Consider the following 15,350-nt stretch of genomic DNA (forward strand, 5'->3'; position numbering starts at 1 on the left):
AAAATGAACTAAAAGCCTAGCCGCTGCCGCCACCTTCGCCGCCGCCGCCGTCTACATGCCGAGAAGCCTGTACAAGCGGGTGTAGTCGCCGCCGCCGCCGTCGTCGTCGCGCGCCTCACCTGCGGCGTCCCTGCTGCATCCCTCGCCGGGGTCGCCGACAACGCTTGACGGCCCGGCCTCGTCCTTGTCGTCGTTGTCGATGATGATAACGCCGCCCTCCTCGGCGGCGCGGCGACGCTCCTCGGCGCGGCGACGGGCCTCGGCGCGGCTACGGGCCTGGGTCTCCAGGTACGCCCGACGCTGGCGGCGCACCTGCTCGCGGACGTAGTCCTCCCTCGCCCATTTGAGTGCGGACTCGTCATCGGGGGCCACCATGCCGGCGTGTTCCGGCTTCACGGGGAGCATGTCCGGCTCGGGCTTCGGCCGGACCAAGCGGAGGGAGCGCCTTGTCGGTGTCGTTGCAGGCGAGGGCTCGTTGATGACGAGGGCGCCGCTGCGAGCGCGACGCCCGAGCGGTGTCTCCTCCGGCTCGGGCTTGACGGGGCGGAGGGCCGGCGAGCCGGAGCCCGACGACGAGGACGACCCCGGCTCCATTCGCCGCGGCATCCAGGAACTGCCGCGGCGGCGAGAGAAGGAGGGCCGCGTCGGGTACTCCAGCCGCGGCACATTGCCGGTCTCGATGTGGTCGAGGACGGCGTCGAGTGTGCGGCCGGGGACGCCCCACCACTCGCGCCGTCCTTCGGAATTGAGGCGGCCACGGGGGATGATGCCGTTGACGGAGGCAATCTGCTCCTCGCGGCGGCGCTCAAAGTACAGTGTCCACAGCGTTTCGCTGTCGGGCGCGTACCTCGGCTCGTTCCGCTGCTCCTCCGTCAACGAGGAGCGGACGCGGGCGATCTCCGCCCGCCGTGCCGCCCCTTCGGGGACTGGCGGCACCGGGACGCCGGCGGCGCTCAGTATCCGCGCCCCCGGCACGCGCATGTCGGGGGGCGCCGGGTACTCGGCCTCATACAGAAGGCGCGCCTCCGGCTCCTGGAGGTGCCGACGGCCGAACCCGTTCGCCGCTGCGCCCTCGCCTGGGTATCTCTCCGCCATGGTTTCACTCGTCGGCGGGGCAGGAAAGTGGTGGGAGAGCTCGCCGACGGGGAAAGGCTTTCGCTTGAAGGGAGAGGGGGGAGGCTGTGGCGCTCACCGGCGGGGAGGGGCGCCTTTTATAGCCGAAGCGGGGTGGCGGGGGGCGGCATGCGGGCGGACGCGTGCCGCATGCTGGCGGGACGCGCATCGGCGGCGCCTTCACTGCGCTGCCCGTGAGGCATCAATGGAGGCTGACCGGCGCGGCAGTGCGGCAGCGCGGTAGCCTTCACATTGATTCCCGCGGGAACCGAGGCGATGAGGTCGACGAAGCCCCCGTCTCGCTGACTCGGCGGGCCTGCGGCTGTTTCGCGCCAAAACACTCGCCCCGGCGCCCCCCCGGCGCGTCGGGTTCGGTCTGGGTCCGCCGACGCTGATTTCGGTCCAAGCCGGTGAAAACGGACTCCTGGGAACGCGACTGGGCCGTTTTTTCGTCGCCGGCGCAAAAAAATTGCCTGAGAAGGCCGTTCTGGAGGCGCGGCTAGAGATGCTCTTACTACCTTTACAAACTCTTTGCTGTTGTTGTTGCCCGCCGATGCCGCCGCCGTCATAGACGGAGTGACGGCTTGCCGGCGAGCGGTGGTGGCGAGATTCGTGAGACTCACTTCGCCGGCTAGGAGCCGCCATCGCGAGGGTTGCGGCGGGGCTTGTGATGGATAATCTTCTCACACATAGCTTCAGACTTAGCAAAATTCAGTTCTCTGAATAATTCTGACCGTTAGCGTGTGTCTGTAATGGATTCTTTCCTTCAGTTAGTTAGCTACTAGTATTCTTTCCTTCAGCTAGCATTCTTTCCTTCAGTTAGTGAGCTAGTATTCAGCTCGCTGTAGGAATCGCCATGGGATGGCATGGATCACGCATTCCTCGCCGCGGGTATGTATGGCTCTGCACGTTCGAGCGTCGTGGGATGGCACGGCCTGTAAGATCGGTGTGCATGACCATTTCTTGCTTGTTTTCTGGAGTTCGTTGGAGTTCAAATAAATAAGAAACAGAACAGAAAAGCCGCAAGTTGTTATAGCAGCGCAAAACTAGTGTCTGATTGCTCTCTCTTGATTGCTCTCTCTTGCGTCGTGCTTGCAGGTCTTTGCAGCAATAAGTGGCATCAGAGACTGGGTGGTGTACGATCTATCCTGGGCGCCGGCAGTGTCTGATCCGCCGGAGAGATGGCCGGCAGGGACGATGAGAAGACGAAGAAGCAACAAGAGGAAGAGAAGGCCGCAGCAGAGGCGGCGGCTCTGGAGAAAACCCTGGCGCGTCTCTCCATGGAGGAGGGATCGGGGAAGTGCGTCGTCGATCGTGTCATGCATGGTGGCGGCGACGGGAGCATGCCTCCAATGATGCTCACACGAACAAACTACTCCGACTGGGCCATGATCACCAAGCTGCAGCTCAAAAGGCCGACGAGCTGTGGCACGTGGTGGAGGAAGACCACATTCCTCTCCGTCTCCACCTCCCTCTTTCCTCGCCATCCGACATGGCCTGGCAGAAGAAGACCACATATGCTATGCTAAGACCGGAGCGCCGCTTCTAGATCGAGGAGGAGATCCAGGTGAGGTGCGCCGCCCGGATCACAGTGGGCCTACCTTCGAACTCCCTGGAGCCAGAGGAGGAGGAGGGGCAGCAATGGGACTGCTAACTGTAGACTGTAGTCCGTCATAATGTTGTTGGTGGCACAATAAACCATAATTCTTTCTCTTTTTTTTCACAGGAAAGCCATAATTCATTCATTTACCATTAGTCATACACAACATGGTCTTAGCAGCCCAAGGAACGCAAACCCAACCTCCTAGCTGGGAGCCCACAACCCACGCTAGAGCAAAGGTAAATGAGAGAAGACCAACTAGGAGCCGACAATTCCTATGTGACGCATTGAGCATCAAAATGTCGTTCTTTCACACAAACGAGGCGCCCCAAATCTCGATGGGGATCCGGGCTCTAACGGCAAACTATGTAAACGCCAACTCAGCAAAGGTGGAGAAGAAGAATGGAGGATGGAGCAGAGCTCTTATGGGTTTTGTTAAATTAAACGTGAATGCTTCTTTTGATCATGACCAGCTACGGGGCATAACGGGTGCTGTTATAAGAGATGACAAGGGAAATTTCATTGTAGGTGCAAATTGGAAGATTGAGTGTTGTGCGGATGCCCTGACAGCGGAAGTGTTAGTGTTAGAGTTGTGTCGAATATTGTGTACAAGGTAGGTTACAGTTGGACTATGAGTTGTATTGTGTTTACATAGGATGTGGAGTCGTGTCCTAGTAGGACACTTGTATCCTAGGCCTCTCTTATATAGCGAGGGTAGACACACGATGTTGAAAGAACATGCGGTGCCCCATGTTTGGTTTGGTAATTGATGGCAATCTCTATGGACTAATGGTTGTCTTGAGTTATATTTGAAGGATTTGTCCAAAGGCTTTTCTTGAAGTCCATGTGTTGGTTTTAACGAGTTTATTAGTTGACCAATGTGCTATTAAGGAACTATCCAAAGATTGGTCATGCGAGTGTTGAGATTATTGCAAGCATGTCTTGAAGAAGAAGATTGTGTGATCATTTTGTTTACCTTCAAGACATCATCCAAATGAAGAGAGTTGGAAAGATTCAAGATTGATCAAGACTAAGTCAGTGAATCAAGTTGATCAACTCACAAAGCGTAGAAGATGTATCGAGAGGGATCAAGTGATCCCATGGTATGGTAAGCATTGTCCATTGTGCTTTGTGTACTAACTCATGGTCTTTGTGAGAGTTCTATGTGGGGTTAGGTTTGCTTCCATGGGCTTGCGTCAAGAGGAAGATCTCATACAACCCATGGAGGATGACATCAAATCAAGGTTGTGTTGTGCAAGTTCAAGTGGAGCATCACGAAGAAATCATGCTTGTAGCTTGCCGTCCACTGTGGTGACAATGGACTTGTGAAGGTGTACCGAAGAGTTACTCACCCATAGTGGAGTATGGGGGAGCAATCAACTAGCCTTCATCGAGCCAACGCAATCACTTGTGAAGGTGCGCCGAAGAGTTACTCACCCATAGTGGAGTATGGGGGAGCAATCAACTAGCCTTCATCGAGCCAATGCAGTCACGAAAGGTGGTCCAACTTGAGGAAGTCAAGATTGTCATCATCTAGCTCAAGTGGACTTCGTGCAAGGCAAAGGTTTGCCCTTCATAGGTTTTCTATTTTACCGGTCTTATGGTGGTAGTTGGGAGACCGGGTTATAGGATCGATTGCCGTACTATCAAGGGGGCTCTTGATGAGTAGCTTGATCGTATCGTTAGTAGAGAGCTCAAACCATTGCATCCTTGCATCATGTTTCTTGGTTCTTGTTTGGTTCTCTTTGTGAGTCATAGAGCTTATGGTCATCTTGATGACAAGCTTGAGTTCATCGAAAACGGAGTTCGCATGCGTCTTCTATGATGTTTTCGGTGTTGGAGGTTTTACTGGTCTTATCAGAGGAAGAGTTCTCACCATTTTCTTATGGGCCTTTTATAATTTGCTTCTTATTGATATTTCTTTCAAGATTGTGTTAGCCCTTGTCACTAGATTTCCAACAAACTTGGTTTCATCGAATTCGGAGTCCGTTTGCAAAAGTTGTGGCAGTTTTGGTGTTCTGAAAAGGCTGCAGCGGTACTACCGTGAATTGGAGCGGATGTAATTTTTTACTACCGCTCCAGACCAAAAACTCGTCCCAAGTCCTGCGGTGGTAGGCACGGATGTATTTTTTTAGTACCGCTTGCAAGCAGTAGTACCGCTACCCTTTGCGGTAGTACCGTGAGGACGAGCGGTAGTACCGCTCCCGCGGTTCTACTGGCGCCGCCGACGGGAGGCAGAAACCCTAGCATCTCTCCTCTCGACTCTATTGTGTGACTTACCAGGTCCAACCATTAGCCATCAAATTGTTCTATGACTTTTCAAGTGGGACTGAAAAAAAAGCTTATTCATATATAAACTTTCCTATGCATAAGATGAATGTATATTTGTGTGAATTCCATTACCGAAAAAGGTAGATAAAGCAACCGCCTCAAGCCAAACAGTGTCCACACATGGGATACAAACTCATGCCCACACACACATAAGGTTCCACAGATAGGGTAATTCTGATGACACCAACTCAACAAGCCCACAAATAACAAATAACGATAAAAAAACTTTGTCCCATATATATGTTGATCTCAGAAAGGACTCTAATGTTATAGTTTTGTTTGTTTTAGTACTATAGTGAAACGATGGTAAGAATTATGTTTCAGAAACCACGTAGATACCCATAATGATAGGTTTTATAGCACTAGAGTTTAAAAATTTCTAGAACCAATGGTAAGAAATATGTTACGGAGACCACATAGATACCCACAGTGAAACGGCGGTAATAGTTGAAGTGATGCAAATTAATAGGCATCTTATGCATTGATCACTACCGACGAAATATTGGAGCACTCCACCCGGAATCCTACATAGTTTGTTCTTAGCCTATAACGCTTATGGTTATAGTTTTGGTGCTTTATTCTTCTAATGTTTTTATTAATGTAATATTTAGAAGATCTACGCAAGAGTTTTAAGAAGTTTTTCGAATATACGTTAACATTGAATTTTTTAAACAATTCAAAAAACTAAAAAGGTGCATCTTTGTCTAATTTCCTTGATATGATGTGTTATATTTGTTGATTAATAAAGTTTGATCATTTGATCATGAAAACACTTACATGATAAAATGTGTGGCTTACTAAAAAGGTGGGATTGTGTCGTTTAAAACACGCGCTTTTGAAAAATATATGAAAGCTAATTGACGACAAGGGTAACAAGACTTGGTGTCAGTGGACAAAGTTTCTACTCTTGTATGACCATTAATGCATAGAAATATTAACTAGTTGTACTTATTGCCTGCAAGAATAATAGAATAAGACGCGCTTTTGAAAAATCAACCAAATCTCATATGACAGCAAGGGTAGCGAGACTGGGTGTCGTCAACAAAGTTTCTACCCTAGTATGTCAACATCGACCATTAATGCATGGAAATATTAGCTGTAGTTTGTATTGGTTGCATACTAGAATAAAAAAAGACGCGTTCTTGAAAATACTGTGAAAGGGTAGCAAGAGACTTGGCGTCTTGGACAAAGTTTCTAGACTAGTATGTCAACGTCGACCATTAATGTATGGAAATATTATCTAGATGCTCTTGAAAATTCTATGAAAACTAGCATGACAGCAAAGGATATGGAGGCTTGATGTCCGGGACAAAGTTTCTATTCTATCGGGTCAACACTGATACTGATGCATAGCCGTATGAGCAAGTGGTATAAATTGATTGCAAGACTAGTAAAAGCAGACACTGGTAGAAAAAAGCCCTTTAGTCCCGGTTCGCAACAGCCTTTAGTCCCGGCTGTGCAACCGGGACTAAATATGCGCGACTAAAGACCCCCCCCCCTTTAGTCGCGCCTCTTACGGACCGCGACTAAAGGCTTTAGTCCCGGTTCTTGTGTCTGACCGGGACTAAAGGCCCGTCCACATGGGCGCCCGTGGTCCGTCGGGGCGGAGGACCTTTAGTCCCGGTTCTCGTGGCCAACCGGGACTAAAGGGCTCCTCCGCAGGTTTAGGGTTTTAGCCCCCCTAAACCTGGTTTCTTTTTAGTTTGGAGTGTTTTATTTCTTTTATATTATATTTTGTGTTTTATTTTAATTTTGATAAAGTTTCAGTACACATATTTTACGCTACTATATACATGCATATGAAATTTCAAACAAGAAGAATTCAAGAGGAATATATAATATATATTCAATCTCGGGTGACCATATACAACTTCGAACAAGTTTCCATACACAATTAGGATGGATGACCATATACAACTTCGTACAAGTTTCAATCTCGGGTATGCATATAAATTTCTTCGTCCTCGGTATAGTGTTCTCCTTTAGGATTGATGACTTCCCTCATGAAAAATCCTGCTAATTCTTCTTGAATTGGTCGGAAGCGAGCTTCTGGACTAAGCCTCCTCCGCAAGTTATCCGTCGCGGTCCGCACGCTATCCGATGCCTTCCGCTCCGTGGTGTGTCTCCGGATGTTCTCACAAACATAGTATCCACATAGATTGGTCCCCGGTGGCTGCTTATCCACATTAACTAACCTTCTGAAATCTAGCTCATGTTTGAATTCACCGACAATTTCTTCTGAGAACCGTCTCCAAACCCTACAGGGCAAAGAAAATTAAATGAATAAGGAAGTTATTAGTTACTTGATATTAGGAAATGAACGAAAGAGACCGATCGATATAGAGCTCAAATGATTGAAAATAATTACTTTTGCAGCATTTTTCTCATGTCGGCCCAACGCTTTGGATCCGAATCCATAGAGTCCATGATTAGAACTCTGGAGGTGTGAAGTTCAATATTTAGCAGAATCCAGTGGAACCTGCGGACACGTTACATGCACAGTCATGCATAACTCATCGATTAGACATACCATGCATGGAGTAAACAAAAGAGAATGGGCACAAGAGAGAAACACTCACCCAAAATGGTAAGGAAATAGAATATGACTTTTGAGTTGATGCTTTCTAAGAAACTTGTACAGGTCTTTCTCCACGTCTTCGGGGTGATGTTGTAACACATGTCCATTAACGATATGTGGGTCAATGAACCCAACATCATGGATGTTTCTTATTTTGCATTCCCAAATCTTCAATCTGCATAATAGCGTACGCAACAATATAGTTAGGACAATATATATATATAGTGCAGGCAATGAAGAACGAGATGAGGTAGAAATAAATCACTTACAGAACGTAGCAACTCAGCATAGATTTGTCGAGGTCACGCAGATTGAACAGCTGGAACAATTCACTCATATGAATTTCTACAGAGTACCGTTTGGTGTGATGCTCATCTGTAACATCCGCATAAACATATTCTTTGTCGGCCCATGTTATGAATTGCTTGTACCAACGTAGCAGATTTCGCATTTGTGGTGGTAGACTCTTTTCCCGCGCAGGCTCGACGAGAGGCCCATTCCGCACATATTGTAATGCTATCTCACATACTGGCGCATCCTCAAGGCCTAACAAGGCACGAAGAGTCAAACCCATCTCGGACGCTTGTTCCATGGCACCCGGTACAGTCAATCCAAGTGCTGCCGCAGCTGCTATGATCTCGGGGTCCTCTTCCGGACCGGCTTTCACTATGAGCGGGGGGATCGATTGTTTCTTCTGCATCCCGAGCTGGTCAACTTGTTTCCCGCTTTTTTTACTTTTTTCTTTCTCCTCCTTCAATATTTTTGCTTGCCTACGAAGTTCATGTCCATAGTCGTCAGGCATATTCAGCTCGGCTTGGGACGGTGTCGTCAAAAAATCCTTAGCCCACTTCTTTTGCTTCTCAGTGAATACTTGCTTGGGCTCAGGCTCTTTTTTCGCCTTCATATCCGCCTTCCATTTCTCATAATCAGCAGACGCGGCCAATTTGGTTTCAGCTTCACTAAGTTCCCCAGGCCTTGGGAGGAGAGGCTTCAGTGATGGCTCCGGTACCCTTGTGGTCTTAGGTACATAAGGGTCCGGGTTAATAGTCCAGGAGCGGGTTTCCTTGCTGTCCGCCTGCTTCTGCTTCTTCGCCGGAGGTGGATTGGGGGGCGTCGTACCCGCCGGAGGAGGATTGGGGGGCGTCGTACCCGCCGGAGGTTGTGGATCGGGGGACGGCGTCGAATGGCGTGAAGGAGGTGTAGGTGAACCACCACGACCACCACCACCGCCACCACCGCCACCACCCACCACCATCGGAGGGGGGTGGACTTGCTAGCCTTGGCGCCTCGCCTGGAAACACTATGTACTTCTTTTTCCATAGAATGAACTGGCGCTTGACATCTCCAAGTCTGCTCTCCCCTTCGGGTGTAGGTTTGTCAATCTCCAGGTCCTCAAACCCTTGGACTATGTCTTCCACCGTGACACGAGCATAGCCATATGCAATGGGGTTGTTGTGGTGGAGTGCTCCAGGTGTACAGGGTAAAGCACTGCCGCTAGCTACCTTCGTGGAAACGTTCCCCACGGGATAATGCAGATCACATTCTTTCATCTCCTTTACATCATCCACGGGGTAGTGAGGCTCCGGTGCACGAATCTCGATCATCGGTGCACTAGCACCAGGCGGGGCATCCGTGGAAGCCACGCTGCTTCTCCGCTGCTGGCTTCCGCGATCCGCTTCATGATCTTCATGCGGCCCTGCAGCCGATTTTTCTTTTACTAGTTCATGCACGGTCTGCTTCAACTCATGGAGTTCCGATGCAAACTTCGTCATAAGATCTGCATCCCGGTCCGTCTTTCTCTTACGGCTTCTGTAACAGTACGGGTCATTGTCCTGGGAAAACCCTACTTTCCACGGAACTTTGCCTTTGCCTCGTACACGTCCTCCGTGTTCATCATTCCCGAGGGCTATTGTCAGTGCGTCTTTCTCTCTGTTGAACTTGATCAAGCCCTCTTGAGCTTGGGTCATTGCGTCAATAAGGGCTTGGGTGGGAGCAAACTGTCTCTGCCGGTGAACACACACCCCTGTCTCCGGGTCTAGCGATCCCCCATGCCCGTACCACCAGCTTTTGGCCCTTGGGTCCCATCCCTCTGTACCTAGAGGGATTCCTCGCACCCTCAGGTCCTCCTCCATCTTCTGCCACCTAGGCTCCGAAAGGCGGTATCCTCCTGGCCCCATAATATGATGGAACTTTTTCTTACTCGCATTATCCTTATTTTTTTTTGATATTTCCTTGAAATGCTCCGATTGCTTTTGCCTCACAAATTCTGGCCAATCATCTTTCAGTTTCTCATGTTGTCCATTGAAATCCGGAGTCTTGCCCTTGTTGACATAGTCACGGGTTAAATTTTTCTTGAAGTTCCGGAATGCTTCGCCCATCTTCTGAAGAGCGAACTCTTTAACTAGCCTCCTCCTCTGACGTCCACCCGGAACCTCGTTACCGAATTCATCGACTTTGTTGTATTCCGGAGGTAGAATGAAATGTTCCATAAGCTTTCTCCAGCAATCCTTTTTCGTTCTCTTGTCGACAAAACTGAAACCAATACGTGCCTTCTTTGGCTCCTTCCATTCCTGGACGGTGATCGGGACGTTGTCTCTAACAACGACTCCGCATTGGTTGATAAACTTTGAGGTGTGCTGTAGGGGCTTGCCGGTTTCACTGACAAACTCAATGGCATATGTTTCTCCTGTTTTCATCGCCTTGGATTTGCCACGCTTTGTCGTACTCGATCCGGAGGGCTAAAAAAAGAAAGAGAGTCGCCCGCGTTAATACATATGTATTCACATTTCAGTAAGTTTGTATCACGAGAGGCTCAATGTATATATATACCTCGCCGGAGGTGGTTGCTACTTGCAATTCGAGATCGTCGTTTGTTGACGGTTGACCTCCGTCGACAATGTCCGTTCCTTCACCTTCTTGATCATCGACAATCTCTGTTCCACCTTCAAGGTTCAGAAAAGAAGAGACTACATCCTCTTCTTGCTCATATTCTGAGCCCGGCACATAAGGAATCTCGTTGTTGATGATGCCCATTAGATAACGTTCAGCCTCCGGATCCCTAAGCGGCTCGGCTCTATCGTCCGCCATATTTCACTCCTGCATGTAGTAAAAATTCTTTAAGTATAAAGGAATTAAAAAATAAGATTAAGGGGACATACAGGAGGAGGAATTAAAAAATAAGATTCTTTAAGTAAAAATTCTTTTTTTCTTCTTCTTCCTTTCTTCTTCCTCTTTCTTCTTTCTTTCTTCTTCTTCCTTTTTCTTTTTTCTTTCTTTCTTCTTCTTCCTTTCTTCTTTCTTTCTTCTTCTTCCTTTTTCTTTCTTCTTTCTTTTGGTTTTCATTTGGTTTTCATTTTTTTCTTCTTCCTTTTTCTTTCTTCTTTTTTTCTTCTTCCTTTTTCTTTCTTCTTTCTTTCTTCTTTCTTTTTTTCTTCTTCCTTTTTCTTCTTTCTTTCTTCTTTCTTTTTTTCTTCTTCCTTTGTTTTTCTTCTTCCTTTGTTTTTCTTCTTTCTTTTTTTCTTCTTCCTTTGTTTTTCTTCTTCCTTTTTTTTCTTCCTCCTTTGTTTTTCTTCTTTCTTTTTTTCTTTCTTCCTTTTTTTTCTTCTTTTTCTTTCTTTTTTTCTTCTTCCTTTGTTTTTCTTCTTCCTTTGTTTTTCTTCTTCCTTTTTTTTCTTCCTCCTTTGTTTTTCTTCTTTCTTTTTTCTTCTTCCTTTTTTTCTTCTTTCTTTTTTCTTCTTCCTTTTTTTTCTTCTTTCTTTTTTCTTCTTCCTTTGTTTTTCTTCTGTTTTTTTCTTCCTTTTTCCTTTTCCTTTTTCTTCTTTTTTTCTTCTGTTTGTTTTTCTTGTGTTTTCTTTTGTTTTCTTTTTTCTTTCTTTTTCCTTTTTCTTTTTTCTTGTGTTTTCCTTTATTTTTGTTTTTTTTCTTCTGTTTGTTTTTTGTTTTCCTTTTCTTCTTTCTTTTTTTCTTTCTTCTTTTGTTTTTTTCTTCTGTTTTCCTTTTTTTCTTCTTTCTTCTTCTTCCTTCTTCCTTTTTCTTTCTTCTTCTTCTTCCTTTTTCTTCTTCCTTCTTCTTCTTCTGCCGGCGCGCGGAGGACGGCAGGCAGGGCCAGCGGGCGGCGGGCGGCGGGCGCAGGGCGTCGGGCGGCGGGCGGCGGGCGGCGGGCAAGGGCAGGGCACGGGCGGCGGCGGCGCTCACTGGGGACGGGGGCGGCGGCGCGCAGGGCTTCGGCGTCGGCGTCGGGCAGGGCTTCGGCGTCGGCGTCGGGGCAGGGCTTCGGCGTCGGCGTCGGCGTCGGGGCAGGGCTTCGGCGTCGAGAGAGAGGAGAATGGGAAGTGGCGAAACTGCTAAGTGCAGTATTTATAGACGCACCTTTAGTCGCGGTTGGGGAGGCGGACCGCGACTAAAGGTACCCTTTAGTCGCGGTTGGCCACACCAACCGCGACTAAAGGTCACCTTTAGTCGCGGTCCGCCTCCCCAACCGGGACTAAAGGGTTTTGGCGCCGCTTTCGTTCCCGCGCAGAAAGACCCTTTAGTCGCGGTTGGGGACAACAACCGCGACTAAAGGGTACCCTTTAGTCGCGGTCCGCCTCCCCAACCGGGACTAAAGGCGTTGTGCTGGAACTGGCGCGGTGCGGTGGGATGTTTAGTCCCACCTCACTAGCCGAGAGGCTTCAACAGTGGTTTATAAGCGCGGCTGCGCTCACCACTTCGAGCTCCTCTCAAATGCAGGCTTACGGGCCTATTCTGTCAGTATGTGCTTGTGGGCCTACTGGGCCTTCTGCGGGCCTGAATCCTGGCCCATTGATGGGTTTCTAGTCGTATTCAGGCCGTGCTGGCCCAGTAGGAGGCATATTTTTTATTTTGTTTGTACTTATATATTTTATTAAAGTTTATATTATTTTGTTTCTAATTCATTTTAAAATCTTAAAAATACAATTATATATCAAAAAAATCAGAAAATAAAACTAATTCATTTTAAATTCTTGTTTTTCTTCTGTTTTTTCTTCCTTTTTTCTTCTGTTTGTTTCTTCCTTTTTCTTGTTTTTCTTCTTTTTTTCTTCCTTTTTTCCTTTTTCCTTTTTCTTCTGTTTTTTTTCTTCTGTTTTTTTCTTTTTTTTTTCTTCTGTTTGTTTTTTTCTTCTGTTTTTCCTTTTTTCTTCTGTTTGTTTTTTTCTTCTGTTTTTTTTCTTATTTTTTTCTTCTGTTTGTTTTTTCTTCTGTTTTTCCTTTTTTCTTCTGTTTTTTCTTCTGTTTTTTCTTCCTTTTTCCTTCTTTCTTCTTCTTCCTTTTTCCTTTTAAAATCAGAAAAATAAAACTAATTCATTTTAAAATCTTAAAAATACAATTATATATCAAAAAAATCAGAAAAATAAAACTAATTCATTTTAAAATCCCTTGAAGGTTTGACAAAAGGTTTGATACATCATTCATCGACCAAATACAAAGTTTGGTACAATAAATTATTACACATCAATTCTTCCCTTGTGTCCCTGCTTGCTTACGATTGTGCCGTATCCATGGAGCATCCTCATCATTTAACTTAATGCTTGGGTCAGTGTTCACTTTGAAGGGCGGAATTTCACCAAACATATTATAATCTTCTGACATGTCTGTCTTGTCCTCCACTCCCACGATGTTTCTTTTCCCTGAAAGAACAATGTGGCGCTTTGGATCATCGCATGATGTACTGATCGTTTTCTTATCTTTCCGTTTCCTCGGTTTGCTACTCATGTCCTTCAAATAAAAAACCTGAGCGACATCTTTGGCAAGGACGAATGGTTCGTCAAGGTAACCAAGATTGTTGAAATCCACCATTGTCATTCCCGTATTGCTCGTCCACCTTTACCCCACCTCCTGTTAGCTTGAACCATTTGCACCGGAACAAAGGGACCTTAAAGGAGGGTCCATAGTCAAGTTCCCATATCTCCTCTATGTAACCATAATATGTGACCTTTCGCCCATTCTCGGTTGCTGCATCAAAGCGGACACCACTGTTTTGGTTGGTGCTCTTTTTATCTTGGGCGATGGTGTAAAATGTATTTCCATTTATCTCGTACCCTTGGAAAATCGTTATAGTCGAAGATGGTTTCTTGGCCAACATGTACAGCTGATCTCCAACATCATTGTCATTCATTAAATGTTTTCGCAACCAACTGCCGAAAGTCTCCATGTGGGCCTTTCTAATCCAGGATTCAGGCTTCCCCGGGTTGTCCGAGCGTAAAATATTCTTGTGTTGCTCGAAGTACGGAGCCACAAAGCTGGAATTTTGCAGAACTGTGTGGTGTGCTTCAGTCATAGAATGACCGTCCATACATATCGTGGATTTCCTTCCGATCTTGCCTTTTCCACTTAGTCTCCCCTCGTGCCGCGATTGAGGAATACCAATCGGCTTAAGGTCAGGAACATAGTCAATACAGAACTCAATTACCTCCTCATTTCCATAGCCCTTGACGATGCTTCCTTCTAGCCTAGCACGGTTACGAACATATTTCTTTAATACTCCCATGAACCTCTCAAAGGGGAACATATTGTGTAGAAATACAGGACCGAGAATGGAAATCTCTTCGACTAGGTGGAGCAGGAGGTGCGTCATAATATCGAAGAAGGATGGTGGGAACACCAACTCGAAACTGACAAGGCATTGGACCACATCGTTCTGTAACCGTGGTAGATCTTCTGGATTGATTACCTTCTGAGAGATTGCATTGAGGAATGCACATAGCTTCACAATGGCTACTCGAACATTTTCCGGTAGGAGCCCCCTCAAAGCAATCGGAAGCAATTGCGTCATAATCACGTGGCAGTCGTGAGACTTCAGGTTTTGGAACTTTTTCTCCGCCATGTTTATTATTCCCTTTATATTCGACGAGAAGCCAGACGGAACCTTCATACTGCTCAGGCATTCAAAAAAAATGACCTTCTCTTCTTTGGTAAGAGCGTAGCTGGCACGACCTTGAAACCATTCCGGATGCCGGTCATCTGGGTCTTTCAAAAGTTGCTGGTCCTGCCGTGCTTCCTTTGTATCATTTGTCTACCCATACACGCCCAAGAAGCTTAGCAGGTTCACGCAAATATTCTTCGTAACATGCATCACATCGATTGCAGAGCGGACATCTAGGACTTTCCAATATTCTAGCTCCCAAAATATAGATTTCTTCTTCCACATGGGTGCGTGCCCGTCAACTCCCCGCGGAACTGATTGTCCGCCAGGACCCTTTCCAAAGATGACTTTCAAATCCTTGACCATATCAAATATCTCAGCACCAGTACGTTCCGCAGGCTTCGGCCGGTGATCTGCCTTGCCGTTGAAATGCTTGCCTTTCTTTCTTACGTTATGATTTCGGGGAAGAAATCGACGATGACCCAGGTACACGTTCTTCTTACAATTAACCAAACATACACTTTCAGTCTCATGTAAGCAGTGCGTGCATGCATTGTATCCCTTATTTGTCTGTCCCGAAAGGTTACTGAGAGCAGGCCAATCGTTGATGGTTACAAAAAGCAACGCTCGTAGGTCAAATTCCTCTCCTTTGTGCTCATCCCAGACACGTACACCAGGTCTGGCCCACAACTGTAAAAGTTCATCAACTAATGGCCTTAGGTACACATCGATGTCGTTCCCGGGTTGCTTTGGACCTTGGATGAGCACTGGCATCATAATAAACTTCCGCTTCATGCACAACCAAGGAGGAAGGTTGTAGATGCATAGAGTCACGGGCTAGGTGCTAT

The sequence above is a fragment of the Triticum aestivum genome, chromosome 2D (genome assembly GCF_018294505.1).
Source record: "Triticum aestivum cultivar Chinese Spring chromosome 2D, IWGSC CS RefSeq v2.1, whole genome shotgun sequence".
Taxonomy (NCBI): Eukaryota; Viridiplantae; Streptophyta; class Magnoliopsida; order Poales; family Poaceae; genus Triticum; species Triticum aestivum.